Source organism: Sus scrofa, unplaced genomic scaffold, assembly GCF_000003025.6.
Source record: "Sus scrofa isolate TJ Tabasco breed Duroc unplaced genomic scaffold, Sscrofa11.1 Contig1914, whole genome shotgun sequence".
Classification (NCBI taxonomy): Eukaryota; Metazoa; Chordata; class Mammalia; order Artiodactyla; family Suidae; genus Sus; species Sus scrofa.
The window spans coordinates 1548589-1571496 of record NW_018084979.1 but is presented as its reverse complement, the minus strand read 5'-3'; the positions used below and the strand labels follow the sequence as shown (position 1 = coordinate 1571496).

General features: G+C 46.9%; 1 protein-coding gene across 10 annotated transcripts in view; it reads right to left on the bottom strand.

Annotated features, from left to right (window-relative positions):
* TRAF3 (TNF receptor associated factor 3) overlaps window positions 1-22908 on the bottom strand; it is a 119184-nt gene that overhangs the window by 55791 nt on the left and 40485 nt on the right. Inside the window, exon 1 of one of the 10 annotated variants that reach the window (XM_013978421.2) lies at window positions 18361-21460. The exons of the other annotated variants lie outside the window; for them this stretch is intronic. The gene's annotated coding sequence lies outside the window, so the exon portion shown is untranslated. Of the gene's footprint in view, window positions 1-18360; window positions 21461-22908 lie in introns of those variants that run through there. 10 annotated transcript variants of the gene reach the window in all.

The following is a 22908-nucleotide window of genomic DNA, read 5'->3' as shown; positions in this document are numbered from 1 at the left end:
TTTATTACATTCTTCCTTTGGGGTTTTTTTTGCTATTCTTTTTCTAATGTTTAATTAGAATGATTCTTAGGCTACTAATTTTCAGCTTTCTACTTTTTTTAAAGCTATACATGTCCCTCCATGAACAGCTTTGGCTGCATTCTCTAAGTATGAAGTATTTTCATTTTCATCCAGTTAATAATTTTCTAACTAGTAATTTTTTCCATTATGTCATCAACTTAGAATATTTTAAAAATATTCCTTGGGAATTCCCATTGTGGTGCAGTAGAAAAGAACCTGACTAGTATCCATGAGGATGTGGATTCAATCCCTGGCCTCACTCAGTGGGTTAAGAATCCAGCATTGCTGTTAGCTATGGTATAGGTTGCAGACATGGCTCAGATCCCAAGTTGCTATGGCTGTGGTGTAGGCCAGCAGATGCAAGTCAGATTTGACCCCTAGCCTGGGAATTTCCATATGCTGCAGGTATGGCCCTAAAAAATAAATAAATAAATAAATAAATAAAATCAGGGAGGTATATAACAAAAATAAAAATATTCCTTTATTTTTAAACTTTTAGGGATTTTATAACTATATTTTTGTTACTGATTTATAGCTCAATTCCACTGAGGTCAGAGGTTATAATCTATATTCTTTGCAATGTACTTCACTATGGCCTAATATGGTCAATTTTTATAAATGTCCTATGTATGCCTGAATATAAAGTATATGTTGCAGTTTCAGAATAGAATATTTATATGTATATCAGAGCCTATTTAAAACACCTAAAAACACCACCACCACCAAAAAACCTGTGCTTAACAGATTTTCTTTTTGTTAGTTACTGTGATGTGCTGAAATCTCCACTATAACTATAAATCTATTTTTCCCTTGTACTTATGTCAATCTCTACTTTGGATATTCTAGAGTCATATTATCAGGCTTATTCACATTTATAATTATAATGATTTTCTTTTCTTTTTGCTTTCTTTAGGGCCACACCTGTGGCATGTGGAAGTTCCTAGGCTAGGGGTTGAATAGGAGCTACAGGTGCCAGCCTACACCACAGCCACAGCCACAGCCACACCAGATCTGAGCCAAGTCTGCAACCTACACCACAGCTCATGGCAACGCTGTGTCCCCAACCCACTGAGTGGGGCCAGGGACTGAACCAGCATCCTCTTGAGTACTAGTTGGGTTTGTTACCACTGAGCCACAATGGGAACTCCATGATGAATTTCTTTCTTTCTTTCTTTCTTTGCTTTTTAGGGGTACACCTGCAACATATGGAAGTTCCCAGGCTAGGGGTTGAATGAGAGCTGCAGTCTCCAGTCTCTGCCACAGCAATGTGGGATCTGAACTGTATCTGCGACCTATGTCGCAGTCTGAGTGAGGGCAGGGATCAAACCTGCATCCTCGTAGATACTAGTTGGGTTCCTAACCTGCTGAGCCAAACTGGAACTTCAGCTGTCTTTATCTTTTAATTGGAACATTTAATCAATTTACATTGGAAAGTAATTACTCATACCTAGATTTAATTCTATTATTTTATCAGGGGCTTTCTATGTGCCTTCTTTGGGGTTATTTATCATTCTAGTACCCATTCCCCAGTAATGTGGAAGTTACATATTGTTTCTATTTTTTAGCAATTACTCTAGATATTATAACGTACAGGTTCTTGTCAAAGTCCAATGTTGTTCAATATCTTTACTCTTACCCGTCTCATCAAAGACTTTAAAATACTAACTCCATTTATCATATTTCCAACTTATATTCTACTGTTGTATGTGTACACATGTGAATCTTTTTGTGGTTATTAATATTTTATACAATATTCATTCTTTTTTTAGATGTACAATTCTTTCCTCTAGTGTATTAAAGCTATCACTCCAAGTCTTTTGACTTTCACTGTTCGTGCTGAGAAGTCTACTGCTGTTCCTTTAAAGTGTTTCCGTGGGTTTCACTGTGGGTTTAGGGGTGATCTGCTTTGACTTCTCCTCCTTCTCGTTTGTTGAACATCTTGGATCTTTGGTTTGGCTTCCTTCATAGTTTGTGGGATTTTCTGCCATTACCTCTTTAAATAGTTCCCTGTACCATCCTCTCTCTCCTCCTGAGAACCATCACAGTGGGAACTCCAGGATGAGCATGCAGGAGCTCACTGCTCTGCCTCTCCTGCCTTCCCTCTGTGTTTGCCACATTCCAATCTCTGTGCTTCATTCTCATGTTTCTTCTTTCGGTCTATTACTGTTGGTAGATTACACTGATTGATTTTTCCGATGTTAAGCCAACCTTTCATTCCTCACTTGATCACTATGTAATATTCTTTTTATATGTTGCCTAGTGGGTTCTATTTGTGAAGATTTATGGAAGATTTTGTGTGGATGCCGAATACTGCTTGGTGGCCTTTCTTTATGATAATGTCTTTGTCTGATTTTCCTTTCAGGGTAGCACTGGCCTTATAGAACAAGATAGGAAGTATTTCCTCCTTTCGTATTTTCTGAAAATAAATATTCTTATTTTCAGATTAGTCTTCTTTCTTCTTTAAGTGTTTAACAGTTAATTGATAAATGAGGTCATTGGGGCCTGAAGTTTTCTTTGAGGTAAGGATTTTAAATACTAATTCAACTTCTTTAATAAATACACTGTTTTTTGTTTGTTTGTTTTGTCTTTTTGCCATTTCTTGGGCTGCTCCCTGCGGCATATGGAGGTTCCCAGGCTAGGCATTGAATCGGAGCTGTAGCCGCCAGCCTACATCAGAGCCACAGCAACACGGGATCCGAGCTGCATCTGCAACCTACACCACAGCTCATGGCAACGCTGGATCGTCAACCCACTGAGCAAGGGCAGGGATCGAACCCACAACCTCATGGTTCCCAGTCGGATTCGTTAATCACTGAGCCATGACAGGAACTCCAATAAATACACTGTTATATAGATTATATATTTATTCTTGAGTGAACTTTGGTGGTTTACGTTTTTCAACAGATTTGTTCACTTTATTTAGGTCGTCAAATTTATTGGCATAAAATTATTCATAATATTCCTTATCACCCTTTCAATGTCTGTAGGATCTGTAATAATATCCTCTTTTACGTCCCTGATATTGGCAATTAATGTTTCTTTTTTTCCCCCACTGATGAGAGATGTTTCTGGATATAACACACATCTTTAACTTATCACATTTTACCTTCAAGTAATGTTACAACCACTTGAGATACAGTAATACTGTGCTTTCATTTCTCCCCTTCCAACCTTTGTGCTACTGTTGCCATTTATTCATCTCTAAAAGTATTTTAAGTTCCAAAATACATTGTTATTTTTGCCTTAAATAGTCAATTTTAAAAAAAAATTGGAAGTGTGAATATTTACCAATCTATTGATCATTTCTGGATCTTTTCATTCCTTTGTGTAAAAATTTCCATCTGATATAATTTTTCTTCTATTTGAACTTCCTTTAAAATGTCTTATCATGTAAGTTATGCTGGCGATAAATTCTGTCAGCTTTTCTCAGTCTAGAAATTTTGATTTCGCTTTCCCTTTTGAGAGATAGTTGCACTGGGTACAGAATTCTAAACTAACAATTTGTTCCTTTCGGGGCAGTTACTTAAAAACGTCGCTGCGGCCTCCTGGCCGGCGCTGGTTCTGACCGGCAGTCTGCTGACATTCGTCTTTACTTCCCTGTGATGTGCTGTCTCTTCTTCTCCCTGCTTTTTAAGATTTTTTTTCTCCTTACCACTGGTTGTTTCAGCAACTGGATTATGTGGGACCTCAGTGTGATTTTCTCTGTTTACTCTACTTGGGGTTTGTGAGCTTGTGGTTTGTAGACTTCAGCAAATGTGGACATTTTTCAGCCACTATTTCTTTAAGTACTGTCTCCATTCCTTCCTCTTCTCGTGGGACTCCAGTCACACATATCTTAAAACAGCTGATTTTTTTTTTTTTTTTTTTGGTCTTTTGAGGGCCATACCTGTAGCATATGGTAGTTCTCAGGCTAGGAGTGGAATCAGAGCTACAGCCACTGGCCTATGCCAAGCTTCAGCCACGCCAGATCTGAGCTGCATCTGTGACCTACACCACAGCCCACAGCAACACCGGATCCTCAGCCCACTGAGCAAGGCCAGGGATGAACCTGCATCCTCATGGATCCTAGTCAGATTTGTTTCTGCCGAGCCACCACGGGAACTCCAAACAGCTGATTTTGTCTCACGGGTCACTAAACGCTGTTGTTTTGTTCAGTCTTTCTTTTTTGTACCATATTTTGGATAGTTTCTATTGCTTTGTCTCGAAGTTCACTGGTCTGTAGTGCCGATGTGCTGCAAATCTCTGTTGCACCTTTCCTACCTCAGACTTTCCATATCTTTCGCTCATGATGCTCATTTCCCTCACAAATGGGTATAACTTATTTATAATCGTTGTTTTAGTGTCCTTGCCTGCTAATTCCATTATCTGTGTTATTGCTGAGGGTTTGTTTTCGCTCTTCAGGGCCACAGCTGCAGCATATGGAAGTCCCCAGGCTACGGGTTGAATCAGAGCTTCGGCTGCTGGCCTACACCACAGTCACAGCAACGGGAGCCCTGAGTTTCATCTGCGACCTACAGCACAGCTCACGGCAACGCTGAATCCTTAACCCACTGAGCAGGGCCAGGGATGGAACTTGCGTCATTGTGGATACCAGTTGGGTTCGTGACCATTGAGCCACGACAGGAATTCCTATTTCTGAGTTTCTATTGACTGATTTTCCTCCTGGTTAAGATCACCTTTTCTTGCTTCTTTGCAGTCCTGGTAATTTCTGTTAGATGCTGGACACGAAACTTTTTTACATTGTTGGATGCCGGATTTTATCATGTCCTTTAAGCTACAGCAGGGACTTTGTTCTGGGAATGCAGTTGAGTTACCTGGAATCAGTTAGGGCAAGTCTGCAGCAGTCCTTTAGTCCAGAACTAACTCAGCACCTTTTCTCTCTCCCTGTCCTGTAACATGGAAACTGTCTCTAGACCAGGATGGGCAAACTGTGACCTGAGGACCAAATCCAACCTGCTGTCTCTATAAATAAAGTTTTATTAGAACATACCCATGGCCATTCATTTTCATACTTGGTATGAAAGTAGTCACAGACAATGGCAGAGTCGAATGACTATGACAGAGACCGTATGGTCTGCAAAGTCTAAGACACTCACTATCTGGCCCTTTATAGAGAAAGTCTGTTTCTCCCTGCTCTAGAGATTAAGTTGGAGTGACTGTACAGCTCATTTCTTTCATTTCCCTTATTTCAAGGAACAGAGTCCTAACCTGCCTGTTGACCAGCGTCTGAGAACTATTGTTTCATGTGTTTTGTCTGGTCTTCAAGGCGTTTAAGATGGAAGTTAGGTTTGGGAGGAAGGCAAGGTGAGTGAGGCACTCGCCTCAGGTATGAATTTTCAGAAAGTGCCAAAACACTCAGCAATAGGGATAAAATCAAAATTAATGCAAAAAACCATGAGAAACAAAATGTTACAATTTTAACTAAAGATAGTATCAGTAACAGCGCTAAGCCAAGCCACACTGAAGCTGAGGCAAAAGGAAAAATCGCTACTACTGATCCTATCTTTATTTAAAATTTGATTTTTTTAAATTATAGATTTATTTTTTTACTTTTATCAAATTCCATTTTTCAAAGTATTGCACTAAAATGTCTAGTGGCTAGGACTTGGTACTTTCAACTGCTGTAGCCTGGGTTCAATCCCTGGTCTGGAAACTGAGATCCCACATCAAGCTGCTCCCTTGGCCAAAAAAAGAAGTTATTAATCTCAACGACTGAGCTTTCCTGTGTGCCCTTAAACTCTGCACCTGAGGCAAATGCCTCACTCACCTCACCCTACTCTTGGTGGAGAGTAAATAACCATCACAAGTGAAATAAAAGAGTCTAGGAATAACTTTCTTTTTTTCCTTTTTTTTTTTTTTAATGGCTGTGCCCACGGCATATGGAAGTCCTAGGCCAGGGACTGAATCCAAGCTGCAGCTGTGGCAACACCCGCTGTGGCAATACCCACTGCTCCAAGCTGGGAATTGAACTGCACCTCTGCAACGACCCAAGCTGCTGCAGTTGGACCCTTAACCCACTGTGCCGTAGCAGGAACTCAAGGAATAATGTTCTTACTAAGCAGAATCACGCTAATGTGTTATAACTACAAGAATTTAAATGCTTTCTTTCTCAAGAGATTATCTTAGAAACGGAAGATGCTTTGATGTGAAACATCATGCTCTAATGACCCGTTTGCTGCCACAGTCTTACATGTACGGGTCCCATACACACCCATTTTGTCGACAGGAAAGTACTACAAGAATATAAACATTTGGATTCCCATTGTGGCTCAGAGGGTTAAGAACCTGACTAGTATCCAGGAGGATGCAGGTTCAATTCCTGACCTCGCTCAGCGGGTTAAGGATCTGGCGTTGCCATGAGCTTCGGTGTAGGTCACAGACGTGGCTTGGATCCCTCATTGCTGTGGATGTGGTATAAACTGGCAGCTACAGCTGATTTGACCCCTAGACTGGGAACTTCCATATGTCGCAGGTGCAGCTCTTTAAAAAAAAAAAAAAAAAAAGTAGGTTTTTTGTTTTTTTTTTTTTTGTCTTTATAAGGACGCACCCACGGCCATATGGAGGTTCCCAGGCTAGGGGTCTAATCGGAGTTACAGCTGCTGGCCTATGCCAGAGCCACAGCAAGGCTAGATCTGAGCCACGTCTTTGACCTACACCACAGCTCATGGCAACACCAGATCCTTAACCCACTGAGCAAGGCCAGGGATTGAACCCGCAACCTCATGGTTCCTAGTCAGATTTGTTTCCATTGCGCCACGACGAGAACTCCTAGACATTTTCTTATAATCACTAAATAAATATATGCATACAAAGACAATGTGAGTATAAATCAGTACCAAATTACACAATATCCAGCCAATACTTTTACATTGTGTAATAAAAATAACCTCTAAAGCAGCTGCTACCAAGTCAGTTTGTTGATTGGTGAAAGTAGAACAGTCCCTGAACATATGAGTTCAATTAAAAGCAAATCAACCAACAAAATTCCTCTCCTGACCCTGTGGGACCGCCCTCCCTCTGAAGTTAGCCAGCTCATTTCCGAGGTATTCCCAGCTCCCACTCCTCTCTAAAGAATGCAGTGGAAGAGCACCGGGCAGACAAAAGACCAGCTCATCTACCTGAGAATTAGAGAACCGTCTGCACCCAGGCCAACTCCTACATATTGTTTATTTCATTTTCTAAGGCACAGGTGCAGAAAAACGTTCAAGTGTGATAACCAAAAAGCGCTTTTTCTTAATTAAAAATTTTATGGTATTAAGTTTGGTGGAAAAACAGACTATGAAATTAAAAGTTAAAGTTTTCATGAATAGTCTAGAATTGCTGAAACTCAGTTTAACAAACACCACTCATGGCATGAAGCACCTCCCACGCTTCGCACCCAGCCTGGCTCTGCAGACCCTCCTCTGCCGAGACCCCAGCCCTTCCTCCTGTGCTCATGCTCCTGGTCTCCCCTCCCTCCACTGTCCTGTCAAGTACCTCCTCCTGAAGGCCACACTCGGGTGTCCTGCAGTCCACCACAGACACTAATAGTAGACTCCCGGCTTCTAATTTTAGGGCAGCGTCCACAGCATCTAATAAGGTGCCAGGCCCACTCACCAAAGCACTGGCTTTCTGCGGAACTAAACTCCTTTCAGTTAAACTGGATGTCAAGTCGCATCTTTGGGAGCTGCCCCTTCCCAGGGAAAGTGACCCTGGTCTGCACTGCGAGGATGCCTACTGTGACACTGACAAGGCTGCACAAGCCCTGCCTCCTTCTCCCTCCAGCCTGGCTGTGAGCATCTGAAGACAAATGCACCTTCTTCCGGTCTGAGCCCTCGGCACTTAGAAAACGCCTGCTGCACTGTCAGCACTCAGTACATATTGATCCTTGTCATTAGGAGTTCTTACCAACTTTGTCCTGCAGGTGTTCGCTTATTGCTCACCATTCTACAGATACGTTCCTCCTCCGTCACAGAGATGAGGAGACTAAAACACACAGGCTGAACAGCTTCTCAACATTACACCTTAGCAAGTGGCAGAGCATCTGCCTTTCGAACCCATGTTCCTTTTTTTTTTTTTTTTTTTTTGACCACACTCACTGCATGCGGAAATTCCCAGGCCAGGGATCAAACCTGAGCCACAGCAGTGACAACACCTAATCCTTAACCACTAGGCCACCAGGGAACTCCTCAAACCCACATTGTTAACAACAGTGTCTGCTATCCAAGAGTGACTGCTCACTGACTTAAGATGTCATGAGAGTCAATACAGACTGATGCTGTAAAATCGCATCTGCCATTTGCACAAATTATATTTGAAGGTTATCCAATGGTCCAAAATCCTCCTTGGTCTGTTGAGGAACTAAAATAATGACACTTAACTACTCGTCCAAAGTCAGAGTCACCAGGGCTGAAACCCAGGTCTCAGGAACCAGTGTTCCCCATATCAGCTTGTTCTGATGGCTCTGACACCTGTTCAATCCTGGGCAATCACCTAATGCCTTAGCAGGAAGCAAAACTCACACCTCAAAATTCCCAAGACTCAATAATGCCTAACGGATGCATGCGTTCCCTTTTAAAACCAAGCATCTTTTTTCACGGAATTTCAGCACTGACATCCCCAGGGTTTATCTATTCCCTTAGGACTAACAGCATTCACAACCCAATGCCCTGAAAAAAAGCCCCTGTGGCTGAAGCAAGGAAGGCCATTTCTGACTTCAAGGAAGATACTGAAATCTTGGGTAGGCTAAAATGAATTTTCTCACATCATTTAAATAATTATTTGCTTAGCGTCTAGCTACTTTAATATGAGAATTGACCAGAATAATTTTGCTTCCCCCCTCGCCGCCCCATTCTTGGCTGCACTCGTAGCATATGGAATTTCCCAGGCCAGGGACTGAATCTCAGATGCATCTGCGACCTATGCCACAGATATGGCAACACCAGATGCTTAAGCCACTGCACCAAGCTGGGGATTGAACGGGTACCTCTACAGAGACAAGCCAGATCATTAAACCACTGTGCCATAGAGGGAACTCCTAATTTTGTTTACTTTTGAAAAGCACCATCCAAATGGATTTGAACAAGGAGGCGAGCCAGGTAAGAGTGAAATGACTACCCCAAGCTACTGGGTTATAATTAAAACTATCCTTGGGTGAAACAAGTCATGGTTTGGATTTATGAGGTAATGGTGAGTTTGTTTGTTTTTGGCCTTGTGATAGGTTTCTCTGAAGTATCATTCGCCTGAAATCATGGCCAAACAGTCACTACCACCGCATCCCTACGTTAGTCCTAAAATATAAAATGTCAGGAATATTTCTGGGATAGAGTCACGCTGAAAATTTAAGATACCTAGTGTAATATTTCCAAGATCTCTTTGCATTTGATATTATTCGTGCTACATAAGCCATCTGGAATAAATCTACTTTCTAGTTAAATGGGACCCCTATTGCTGATATAGACCCAGCAGAAGAAAGACTCCTACATGGTACCCCACTGTTCATATTTTTTTAACCTAGAGTTATACAGAAGCGTGACACCTTTCTGGTCACCCTGAAATTCTCATCTAATTGGTCTTTCAAATAAACTCTATTCTGCCGTGTTGGCTTCTGCTCCACATAGTTATGATCCACTGCAGTTTATTCGGGGAATTCATATAGAGATCTGCTATGCAGCATCAAACCTCTTAGGTTTCCCCCCAAATTAATCAATATTTTGAACATAAAATTCTGCTGTCAACAGTTTTTCTATGAATAAAGTGGCTATATTAATAAAACTTTCTACTAGAGTAATATGCAAACAAATCTCTACCTATAGGTTAGAGCCGTGCTGCTAAATGACAGCAGGACAGACCCAGTGAGCGGAGGGTGCCCTGGCGAAGGGCAGGGAGTGAGCACCTCTGTGCGGTGGCCCCACAGCACCCAGCTGCACACCTTGTGTGGAGCACCCCGATGAGGGCCATGGGGTCACGGGCAGCTGGGACAAAAGCCAGGCTTGTCCGACCTCACCTTCTCTCTTTCCACTCTCATTAAGTGCCTGAAAAGTATTTCTGAATGACAGCTTCCTATCCACCACCTGTCATGAGGAGAATGAAAGAGAATTTCCTGTAGCTGACGCATCACAGGCACCAGGGCAGGTTTCACTAGTGCCATAAAACCACCTCACTCTGCTCTGACAGTCTCCATTCTGCATCAGAAGGATCCTTTTCACTGTGCTACCCTGCACAATGCATCTGTCCACTTGCATGACGGACTTGAGAGAAGAACCAAAGAGGGAAGCATCCATCTAGTCTTAGTAGTTCCCCACTCCTTGGAGGAGAGGAAGATAGAAGTATTCAATAATTTGAAAAAAATAGGAAGTGAGTATCAGAAAAAAAAAATAATAAAAAGATCTCTTGGTTGAATCAAAAAGCATCTGAAGACTTCCAAGACGGCCAGTCCTACAAAGGAAAGGTTCATACAGATCATGACGACCCCTCTGGAGGAAGACACTGGTACCCAGCCTCACCTGGGATTCAGCATGGATTCGAGCGCCTGGGATGGGGCAGGCACAGTGCAAGGAGCCAAGGAGTGGGGACAAGGAGGACCGGCCCTCCCTCCCAGAGCTCCCTGCCTGTCCATCCGTGGGGAGGGGCACAGTGACACAGAAACTAGTGAACAGACACACACGGCAAACCCGCCAGTGACACCCACTTGCGTGGGTGCAGGGAAGGCCTCCCTGAGGAGAGGATGTTTAAGCCAGAAGCCAAAGGATCAACGGAAATCGACTATTTCTGAAATCCCCAAATTGAAAAATTATAAACGTAGGTAAGTATAATTTAAAAAATCAACTGCTAGAGTTCCTGTCATGGCGCAGGGGAAACAAATCCGACTAGGAAACCACGAGGTTGCGGTTCAATCCCTGGCCTCGCTCAGTGGGTTAAGGATCTGGTGTTGCTGTGGCTGTGGTGCAGGTCACAGACACGGCTTGGATCCCATGTTTCTGTGGCTGTGGTGAAGGCCGGCAGCTGTAGCTCAGGTTAAATCCCTAGCCTGGGAACCTCCATATGCCACGGGTGCGGTCTTCAAAAAAAGGCAAAAATAATAATAATAATAATAATAAAATAGAAAAATAAAGTGTTTAAAAAGTGGCTCATACTGAACATCAACTCAGTGTCTCATTTTATAGGTTATACAGGGGAAAAAACCATTATAATTTTAGGGTATCAAACTTTTTGCTATACTTCTTGATTTTAATTAGTGTATACATGGACATATATATAATTAATGTGCATATATATATGTGTATATATAATTAGAGTATAACATACACATATACCCACATACACTAACATTTATTTAGCACAAGGATATAAGTACATACACAAATATAATAATATGCTATACTGATAAATACTCGTGCTTGAAAAATATTAATTGAATAAGCGGCTTGCCAGTCAGATCTTAGAAAATGTGTTTGTTAAAAAGATACTTTTCGGAGTTCCCATTTTGGGGCAGAGGAAGCGAATCCAGCTGGTATCCCTGAGGATGTGGGTTCGATCCGTGGCCCTGCTCAGTGGATTAAGGATCTGGTGTTGCTATGAGCTGTGGTGTAGGTCACAGACACAGCTCGCATCCCATGTGGCTGTGGTGTAGGCTGGCAGCTGTAGCTCCAATTTGACCCCTAACCTGGGAACTTCCATATGCTGAGGGTGAGGCCCTAAAAGACAAAAAAAAAAAAGATGCTTTTCTGGAGTTCCCTGATGGTCTAGCAGTTAAAGGATCCAGCTTTGTTGTCACTGCTGTGGCTTGGGTTCAACCCCTGGCCCGGGAACTTGTGCCCCCCCCCCACTCCCCCAAAGGGTACTTTTCTTCTCACACTCTTCCAAGCAACAAACTAAATCTCCATGGAACTCACTTCCACACATTAAATTACAGTGCAAAAATACCTTTATTAAAGGTGATAGAGGAGCTATTTTTCAATATCACATAGAATTATCACATAGAATTAATAGTATAAGTATTAATATATTAATATTATAAACAGAATTTCTTGATGAACAAATCTGAATGCAGAAAATGCATTTGCTCAAGATCTGTGGTTGCAAGTTGTGATAAGCCGTCCTACTCGCAACGATGAGGAAAACTGTCCAACGTTATTAGATACTTTCAAAACCCCAGGCAGAGGGAAAGGAAGCAAGGCTCCAGGCCCTGTGGGTTCTGACCTCGGGTTCAGAGCTAAGAAAGATTCCTCTTCTCTGGGCGGCAAGACACACGGCTGGGGCTGGAGAAAGAAAGCCACCCCAGGAGAGGGCAGTCAACAGCTCCGGGAGGCTGGACAGGAGCCCACAGACCTGGGATTGGACCCTCCCCTCTGCACCCTGGACTGAACTTCAGTGAACAGAGGGTTGGTGGCAAGGAACTGAATGAAATAATTTCTTGAGGTTTACAGATTTCACAATCCATGTCTACAAAAAGGCCTGTCTTCATGGTGTGGCAAACCCAAGCCCTATCCTAACCTTCTCTTCGCAAACTGTATATTCAGGGACACAGCTATTTTGTTTTGTTTTGTTTTGCTTGTAGTTGATTTACAATGTAGTGTTAATCTCTGCTGTAGAGCAAAGTGATGCAGTTTCAACGCAACAGTGGAGTCGCTCGGAATACAGAGGTCACCTCGTTCCGTACATGTCCTATGGCTGAACACCAGCTGCGAGGAAAGCAGCAGCTGTGCTTCCTCCAATCCGAGGGTCTGAAGACCCTTGCAAAATAATCCTACCTAGTGAATTTGCCTGTGAAATGCCATCTTGTAACATATGCAGGGCTTATCAAGTGAGAAAATTTGTCATTTTTAATTGAGTATCATTTTTTCGACAAGTCAAGATCCTTTCCCCTTCAATTGAAGGAATTTTATTTTTCTAAGCTAAAGGACAATTATTATTATTTTTGTTTTGTTTTGTTTTTGCCCCTGTGTGCAACTTGATGTGGGATCTCAGTTCCCAGACCAGGGACTGAACCCAGGCTGCAGCAGTGAAAGTGCCGAGTCCTAAGCACTAGACCTCGAGGGAACTCTCAAAGAAGAATTTTAAAGAGATTATTCTGTTGAATTCATGTTTAGTTTATCCCAGGCTCTAATGCCTGGGTCATTGATGCACTCCCGATACATGAGTGAGGGATACTGCTCCCTGGACCTGGACAGGGGTCAACAGCCCAAGACTGTGCTGGCTTTTCCTTCTAGGGTTTCATCTCACCCGAACCACCTGGGGCGCTGAACTCCCTGCTGTGTACCAAGGCACTTGCTTTAGAGACCTGCTGATGAGACTCTCAGGTAAGGCATCGAGGTTACGTGATTCCTCATGATAACAAGCAGGGTCTCCCCAGATCTAAAAGCAGACAAGCTTCCCCCTGAGAGGTTACCTGGAAGGCTCCCAGGGCGGGTCCCCCGCCAGAGCTCATTTACTCTCACTTAAGTGGAACAACGCAGTGGTCCTGGCTCTTCACGTAAGAGCCAGAGGGAAATCTCAGAGACCACATGCCCGACCTCTTTCTCACCGTTCCAGATTTCTCCATGCCTCACCACAGGCCTATACTAAGCAACGGGGTCCAGGACCTGCTAGTCTTACTCCTTCGGTGCCGTCTTTACCCCCCACCCCCAAATCTGCAACAGCCCTATCACTCCTCAGGGGCTCCAGGTATTCGCAGGCTCCTGCGGTGTCTGGAGCCAGAGAGCCAACTCAGTGCAGGGTGAGCAGGCAGGGCTGCACTGTGACAAGGCCCTCACTGCCTCGCAGCCCAAGCAGGACACGGGCAGTGCCAGCGATGTCTGCGTCAGGACCAAAGGCCGGGCAGTGCTGACGGATTCACCCGGGCCAGGGGCAGGCACCCTTCAGCCCAGCGTCCTGTAGCGTGCTCACTGGTTTACGGACTGCCTACAACAGCGGAGACATGGGACTGGCTGGCAAAAGCCACAACCATTTACTATGTGGCCCTTTATAGAAAACGTGGTCTAAGCTGTCAGCAGCCCTCTCCTCTCCCGGCCACATCTTGGCTTCCCATGACGTCAGCTCCTGCACAGGCGTGTGTGGAAAGGCACACACGCGCCCACGGAGGGCAGACAGGAGCAGAAGAACGCAGGTGTGGTGGGGGGAAACGCGTGGGCACAACACGAGCCTGGATCTGCCCTGCCTGGCAACGCCTGGCGCTCCCGCCTCATCTGATGTGGAGACCTGCGGGGGACAGTCTCTACTCCGCACAATCCCGCCTTTTCCCTCCACGAAACCCCAGTTAAAGCTCGCCTCTCGGCAGACTTGATGGGAACTCCCGAGCCCGTAACAGGTGCCTGAAGCGCTGCGGCCAGTTCGACCCATCAGGTCATCATCCTTGCTCTGGAGTTTAATTCACGCATCGTCAACATGGCCTGCGGGCCTGCCAGGTCCCAGACACCCAGGGCCACGGTCCAACACAGTGATCCTAATCTTTCATCTCTACTTGTCTGTGGAGTAAATCAGATTAAGAGTCTATCACTTCGAGGTGATAAGTATTGTTCTGGATGAACAACCAGGAATGTACTGAAAACTACTGAACTGTACACTATTAACAGGGTAGAGTTTATGCTACGCAAATCATCTCCAAAAAGCTGTTATTAAAAAAATTTCTGGAGTTCCCGTCGTGGCGTAGCGGAAAAGAATCCGACTAGGAACCGTGAGGTTGGGGGTTCGATCCCTGGCCTCACTCAGTGGGTTAAGGATCTGGCCTTGCTGTGAGCTGTGGTGTAGGTCGCAGACGAGGCTCGGATCTGATGTTGCTGTGGCTGTGGCGTAGGCTGGCAGCTGTAGCTCCGATTGGACCCCTAGCCTGGGAACCTCCATGCCACGGGTGTGGCCTTAAAAAAGACAAAAAAAAAAAAATTCTAAGGTTAATTTTTTTCCTTTTTTGGCCACCCCACCGCATATGGAGTTCCCAGGCCAGGGATCAGATCCAAGTCCCAGTTGCAACCTACCCTGCAGCTGCAGCAACAATGGATCCTATGACCCACTGTGCTGAGCTGGGGATTAAATCTGTGTACTGAGGCTGCAGAGATGCCGCAGATCCCGTTGTACCACGGTGGGAACTCCTGTGGTTAATTACTTTTTAAAACTAGCAATTTCTAATGCTTTCTACATCTAGCATGTAATTAAAATGTCATACCTATTACTGGTGAATGAAAACATAAGGACTCACTGAGAACTATGTCTAGATACTCATACTGCAACAGAACAAGGGTGGGGGGAAAAATGTATACATGTAAGGATAACTTGATCCCCTTGCTGTACAGTGGGAAAAAAAATAAATTAAAAAAAAACTACAAAAAGGTACTACCTCGCACAGGTTAAAAAAGAAAGAAAGAGAAAAGAAAACATAAGGACTCTAGCAACTGGGCTTCATAATAAATTACCCCAAGATGAAGTGGTATAAACCCCGACCAGTCACGCTCACAGGCCCTGTGGGTTGGGGACCTGGAGCAGTTACGGTGTTGACAAAACACCTCTGCTCCGGTGTCTGGGGCCTCAGCTGGACCATCAGAATCACCTGCTGGGCCATTCACACATGCCAGGCGGTGCTGACTGGGGCCTCTGAATGGTTCCTTCAGGACCTCACCACGTGCTATTCCTGCAAGAACTAGTGGTCTTCACGGCATGGCACTGGCTTTCCGCAAAAGTAGAGCCAGGCAAAAATGGAATCTTCTTTAAGGCTCAGCTTGGAAGTCACACAGCATCACCTCTGCCACATGGCTAGGCGAGGCAGCTCACACAGCTGGCCCCGGTTCACAGAGAAGGAACAGAGACCTCAGCTCCAGCCAAGGTCCCACTGTGAGAGCGTAGACAGGATGGGAGAGGACACTGAGGCCATTTCAGAGAACACAGTCTCTTACCCCAAGGAAGGTCTGTAATAAAACCCCAGTCCTCCTCAAGCCCAGAACCCGGGTTAACCAGCATCTGGACTATCAAGCCATAGTTCACGCCTTGTAAGCTGAACCTCTTGTAACCCTGCTGTTCTGCCTCAGTGAAAACAGCATTGTGACCTCGATTCAATAGGTGATGATTCAGGGTCACCCCCAGCGACCACTGGGCATCGGCGTCTCTGGAAAATGCCACACACAGGCAGAAGCGTAGCTGTCGAGGCTCAGGCTGTGTCTGGTGCCCGAACCTCTCATCATGGCACGGGGCCTGTGGGGCAGGGGTGCCCTCCTTCACCCTGCCCCTGACATCAATGAAGACAGAAGAAGGATGGGAGGGGAGGGAGGAACTTTAAAGTTACAGCCACCATCCCAGTTCTTACGACAGGCCTCTCTTTGATAAAAGAGAAGCAAAAAATAATGAGCTGAGGGCACGGCTCTTCCAGGAGGAAAGCGATCCTTGGGAAACACAGAGCCAGGTTTCTGATCCTAGGTCTGGTTCTACCTGCTGTGGGACCTTAACCAAGCAGCCTAACTTCTTCGGGCCTCGGTTTTCTCATCTGTAAGATAAAGGGGTTGAACTAGGTCAAGATGCCTCACTGAGGCCCACAGGCGAGTCACTGAGATGATGTACAGGCTGAAAGGCCAGCCCTCCCCGGAGGTTAAACCATAGGACCTGAATGTTTGTTAACGACAAAATGACAATGAAATGTTCTCTCTGAACCTGGCCGGCCCTCTGAGGAGCTACTGCCTCAACAGCCAGCTTTGCCTCAAACCTCAGGCCCCCCACGCGCAGGCTGCTAGATGCCTTTTACAAAATATTACCAGATACTTCAGTGCCCTGCAGATAAGATGTGAATACAGTTTAAACGCACAGGGGACTGGTTTTCAAACAAATCATGCTACCCGTATTTCTAACAAACAGCAAACAATCCTTTGGAAGTGAAGATAACAGGCCTTCGCTTATTATTTTCACAAGTTTGGCATTTTAAAATTTTTTGAATTTTTTTTTTGTCTTTTTGGGGTTGTACCCATGGCATGTGAAGGTTCCCAGGCGAGGGGTTGAATCGGAGCTGCAGCTGCCAGCCTATACCGCAGCCACAGAAGTGCCAGATCCGAGCCTCATGTGCAACCTACACCACAGCTCACGGCAACACCAGATCCTTAACCCACTGAGTGAGGCCAGGGATCGAACCTTCGCCCTCACGGATACTAGTCAGATCCATTTCCACTGAGCCTCAACAGGAACTCCAAGTTTGGCATTTTGAACGTGGGTCTTTCTAACTTGGGCCTCCCTCTCCAAAACCAGCCATCACGCTACCCTGGAACCCGTAACAGGCAGCAGGGCTGCCTCCCTGCACATCAAGCTCTCCCAGAGCCCTGGGTGTGTTACTGCAGAGACGCTCTTCGGATGGAGAGGATTCTGCCAGAACCACAGCAGCACCCGGGCCCCAAGTGTGCTTTGGGGTGTCGAGGACCGCCAGCCGCGTCTACACTGCCCACAGACGGCAGTGCCAGGATACTGCACATGTGCAGGCTAGTCCCCAACCTCAGATCGAAAACCACCTCTCAAACACAGTCTGTTGCCAGGAGCCAAGAGACTGAGGCAGATGCCACCAGAGAAAGAGCTGAGGTGAAGGCACAGCTGTGGTGAACCCGCAGAAAGAAGGTGCTGCACAAGGGAGGCAGAATTTATTTACACTAATCACGGATGCCGCCTCTCAGCTGGAACATCTCACTTAAAACGCCGGAAGGTTCAGACCCCATTCATAAGCTCCTCAGAAAGCGTGCAGTCGCCATGGTAACCCTGACATTATATTCCTTGGCGGTGGACATATAAATGACCACCTGTAAAGTATTTAATACAGTTTGGAGCCACCAATTCATAGCAAAATAAATCTGACTCTCAGCCTGCCTCTTCGATAAACAAAGAGGAACAGCTGGAGGAAGTACCCAACTCACCCCAGGATAAGGACAGGGCTCCACACACCCAAAAATGCTCCTCTGAAGGCAAATGAGAGCGAAGGATATCACCCTTCATCATCCACGCCACATGGCTGAGATTTCCTAAAACAAAGTGTTCCCTGCCAGATTCACGCAGGCTGTCATCGCTTAAGTTGAAGAAACAAACACATTCACTCCATCCACAGCTACATCTCTAGAATTTGACCATGTTTAGCAAGTCAAAGAAAAGGCAGATCTCTCTAAGGAACATCTTTTATCATTTATTTAGAGGGCATCTGTTAACACAAATAAGGCAGCTGTTCAAACATCCAAACTGTCCTTAATAAGAAATCAAAGTTTTATTTCCTAGGTTCAGAAGAGATCTACTCCATCACAATTCTTTTCCTGCCTCAGGGATATTGACAAACATTTAAAACAGACATTATGCCTGGTTTTTAAAGTCCCTTACCTTCTCCTAATCCACCGTGAACACCGAGGAGAAAACAAATCACCATGCCCTAACTGCAAAGGCATCTTCGGCCTCACATTCCCAGGAAGCCCACTGCATCAGGGCCGTGACAGAGCTGCTGCAGGGCATGTCTCTGCTGCCATGGCGTCCTCCCAAACTGCCTCCATTCTCGGCACTAATCAGCCAGGTCCAGGGAGCATCACCTCCGTCATGCCCTCCTGCAGACTGCAGGCCACCGGCGGCAGCGGCGGTGGCGGCTGCGAAGGCGAGCAAGAGCCCTCACGGGCCGGCCGGCCGTTTCCATATTAACAGGGACTTTGGTGAGCGCTGCATTGCAGTCTTTCTGAAAGCTACCAACCTCGGAAGCAGGAGCGCTGGAGAGACTCCCCAGCACGGGAAGCTGCCTCTGGAATCACAAAGATTTTGGAAGGATCTTTTTTAAAATGTTGCAAAAACCTGGGGCAGGGGGCAGGTCTAGATTTCCAACCTGTTTCCTAAAGGCTGACGAGCTTGGGGTTTTTCCTAGAGGACGGCTTTGACAACTGAACTGAAATTAATGGAACGTGCCTGATGATACACCATCTTTCATGCTCAAGCACTCCCTGCCAGAGTCCTGCACAGCTGCAGCCTCACACCAGCTCCAAGGCCCCTGCGGAGGAGCTACTGGGAGCGAACCAGGACTTTCGTTCCAGAAAATGCGAGTGCAGCAAGCACTTCTAGTTCCTCTGTGGGCAGCAATCACCTTGACCACTCAGCTACCTTCCCAGACAGTAAAAACCATTATGTGGTCAGAGCACTTGAAATAGTAAACCATTGACGCTACAACCAAAGTCAGAAAAAGACAACTTAAAATAGCAGCGTGCTTACTAAGTGACCTTTAATTCTGGTTCCTTCATTCAATATATTTGGTGAGCGCCAACCACGTGCTGTGTGTGAAAGGGCCTGAGCAAGACAGCGCTCACTGTCCTGATGGTCAGAGGCACTCGGTGGGTGGCAAACGGAGGACATGTCCTTCCACGCATGAGGACCTGCACGCGGGAGAGGCCCGCACACCAGGGAGGCAGAGCTGGGGCAGGTCTGGGGGTCCAGGCCAGGGGCTGTGAGGAAGGCCACTGAGCAGGGGCTGAGGGGTGAGCTCCCCGCTGGGGAAGGAGAGGAACACCCTCAGAATGACACACGGGCGCCTTGGCACGTGCTATATCCTTGAGTCCCCAGCAAAAGAGTGGGCGGCTCTGTTCTGAAGCCCACCTAACCTCCAGGCAGCCTGGGGCAGGCACTGCCACCACCAAGAGCATCTGGTGGGGGGTGTCTGCACCTGGGCACACCCTTGACGGGGCACATGATCAGGCAGAGGTGCAGAGTCTGAACTGGCGGGCAGCTCTGTACCACGCCACGCGCCAACCCCTGCCCGCAGTTAACAGCCATCTCCCAGGGATGCTGGCCACCCCCCCCCACGGCTCCGTTCTCCCCCCATTAGTCCTGAGCTGACACTGAGCGGGTCCTCGGTAGCAGTAGGGGGTCAGGTGAGGGACTAAGCAGTGAGGGAACATACTGCCACGTGCTCGTGGAGAGTAGGAGAGGGCAGTGCCTTGCAAACACTGGGCTCTTCTCTTTGCTGCAAATCCTCCGCTTCCCTTCCTCTGTCTACCTGGCCCCCTACACCACAGGCTCCAGAATCCTCTCCTCCACGAAGTCCTCACAGCTCCCTCCCTACCCCAGCAGCAAGGAGCCTTCCTCCGGGCTCTCGCCACCCTTCACACTACAAGGAAGTGACATTTCTGCAAGGACTGACCATCTGGGCAGTCACCTTTGTACCTGCTGTGGCCAGAGCTTGCAGCGGGCTCTCCACGCCAGCCACAGCTGCACCGAACACTGTCCCTCTGGGAAGGCTTCCAGCATCATCCCCATCTGAGGCACAGACAGGCTCACAGTCCAGATGAGAGGGCCAGGAGTCCAAGACACCGGGTCCCAGGCTCCCCAGGCCACACCCCACCCAGCCAGGAACTGCTTTTCCAGGCACCCAGCATCCCGTCAGCCCCACCGGAGAGGACGACGCTCAGCTGTTGGGGGCGGGATGGGATGCACCTAAGCAAGCACTGCAGCCTTCCCGCATCGTCCCTCCTCTCCAAGGGCAGCGATGAAAAAATGAGTATTTTAGACCAAACCAGAGGCACCTCGTGTGTAAATTCCTGCCTGGATAATCTCACAGCACGCGGTGGGTGATCAGAAGGCAGGAAGAAAGAGGCAGCGTGAGGGAATCTCTCTTTGCTTTATAGAGACTCACTAGAGTGGCTGAACAGACTCAGAGGACTCTCATCAAAGGCCTCCAGGCGCCAGTCTGGGCGCCCCCCCCAGATGATCCGTGGAACTCTGCCTCTCAGATCAGGATCAAGGGCTGCCCTGCAGCGGGCTCGCCCCCAGGGCCCGGGCGGCGGCAGTGCTGGCACGTGCCCCCGCCTGGTCAGCTCGGCCCCGAGCCTGGGCACCAGAAGCCTGGGCTCCAGCCTGAGAGGGCTCCCCGAGGAGGGTGTGCACAGCAAGCAATGCCTGGAGAGCAGGGCTGACAGCTGACCTGGGGCTGAGCGCCCCTCCAGCCGCAGCAAGGAGAACTGCTTCCGGGGAGTGCACCCTGGACAGTGGGGTCTTCAGGGCCAGAGGTGGAAGGCTGAGGTGGGGGTGAGGAGGTGGAGGCACAGGACCCGCCTTCCAGGCCAACCGTCAACTGGCTGCAAACCAGGGCGGTGAGCGCATGTCCAGCACGTGGCAGTCCCAGTCGCCATGGGGTGACTTCTGATTTGCTCCACTTTACATGTGAGGAAGATGCCAGACTTGAACAGAAGTAATTTTTCAAGTGCACCACTGGGTGCTCAAGCATGCTGCCCAACTGCTGGCCCTGGACTTGGCACAACCCTCCTGGTGAGGGCAGGTCCTGCTCCCCACATCCTGCCTCCTCCCAGCCCATGCCTGGCGCAGGGCAGAAAGGGCACTCTGTCCCCCAACCAATCACTCACTCTTTCTTTGTTTTTGTTTTTTGTTTTTTAGGGCTTCACCCACAGCATATGGAAGTTCCCTGGCTGGGGTCGAACCAGAGCTGTAGCCGCCAGCCTACACCACAGCCACGCCAGATCCGAGCCGCATCTTTGACCTACACCACAGCTCACAGCACGCTGGATCCTTAACCAACAGAGTGAGGCCAGGGATCAAACCTGCTTCCTCATGGATGCTCGTCAGATTCGTTTCTACTGAGCCATGATGGGAACTCCACTCACTCTCTGAATCTGGAATTTCTTGTCCTATAAACCTCAGAGAAATTCCTATAAACTTTACAGAACTGATTTGATTTTTAACTATTATAATGCATATGAAAAGTACCTGAAAGTATAAGCCTCTCAAAATGTAAGGCACAACTGTTACAAAATAAAACCACTGTTCACAAAGCACTCAATTTTTCCAAGCTGAACTTAGTTTAGTTTATTTTATTCTGTGGCACATAGAGGTTCCCAGGGTAGGGGTCGAATTGGAGCCACAGCTGCCAGCCTATGCCACAGGCACAGCAACGCCAGATCCCAGCCACATCCACGACCTATGCCGCAGCTTGTGGCAACACTGGATCCTTAACCCACTGAGCAAGGCCAGGGATCGAACCCACATCCTCATGGATATGAGTCAGGTTCCTAATCCACTGAGCCGCAACAGGAACTCCTTAACTCAGTTAAAATATGTGACGAGAGATCTAAAGGGCTCTCCCCATGAACTGAAATGACTGTGGCAAGATCCATCCCTTTACTAAAGAGCAGGAATCAAATTCATAGCTAACTTGGGCAGTCAGCTAATACTGGTAATGTATCAATACAAACGACGGAAACAGCCCCAGAGGCCTCGTTTCGTATTTAACAAAATGTTCGCGAGTATCACTACTATCTTAAGGTGTTCCCTACTTTGAAAGCGGGCAACCCAGTTTCCAAAATTACCATGAACAAAGCCAAGGGAGAAAGCAGTATACTGCCTAAGAGGAAAACACACAGACAGACAGAGATACTGCTGGGGCCAAGGAATAAAGGGTGTCCTCAAGAAGAAGCAGGGAGGAGTTCCCGTCGTGGCGCAGTGGTTAACGAATCCGACTAGGAACCATGAGGTTGCGGGTTCAGTCCCTGCCCTTGCTCAGCAGGTTAACGATCCGGCGTTGCCGTGAGCTGTGGTGTAGGTTGCAGACGCGGCTCGGATCCCGCGTTGCTGTGGCTCTGGCGTAGGCCGGTGGCTACGGCTCCAATTCAACCCCTAGCCTGGGAACCTCCATATGCCGCGGGAGCGGCCCGAGAAATAGCAACAACAACAACAAAAAAAGACAAAAAAAAAAAAAAAAAAAAAAAAAAAAAAGAAGCAGGGAGAAGGACATAGGAAAAATATAAAATACAGACAAGATTTAGTTGACTTGGATGCAAAACAGACTTCACTTATTAGCTGCAAAAAATCTAACAGGACACTTATTTGATAAGACCTGTGATACCGGCAGATGTGATCTGATCTCAGGAAAGAAGGATACCGGAC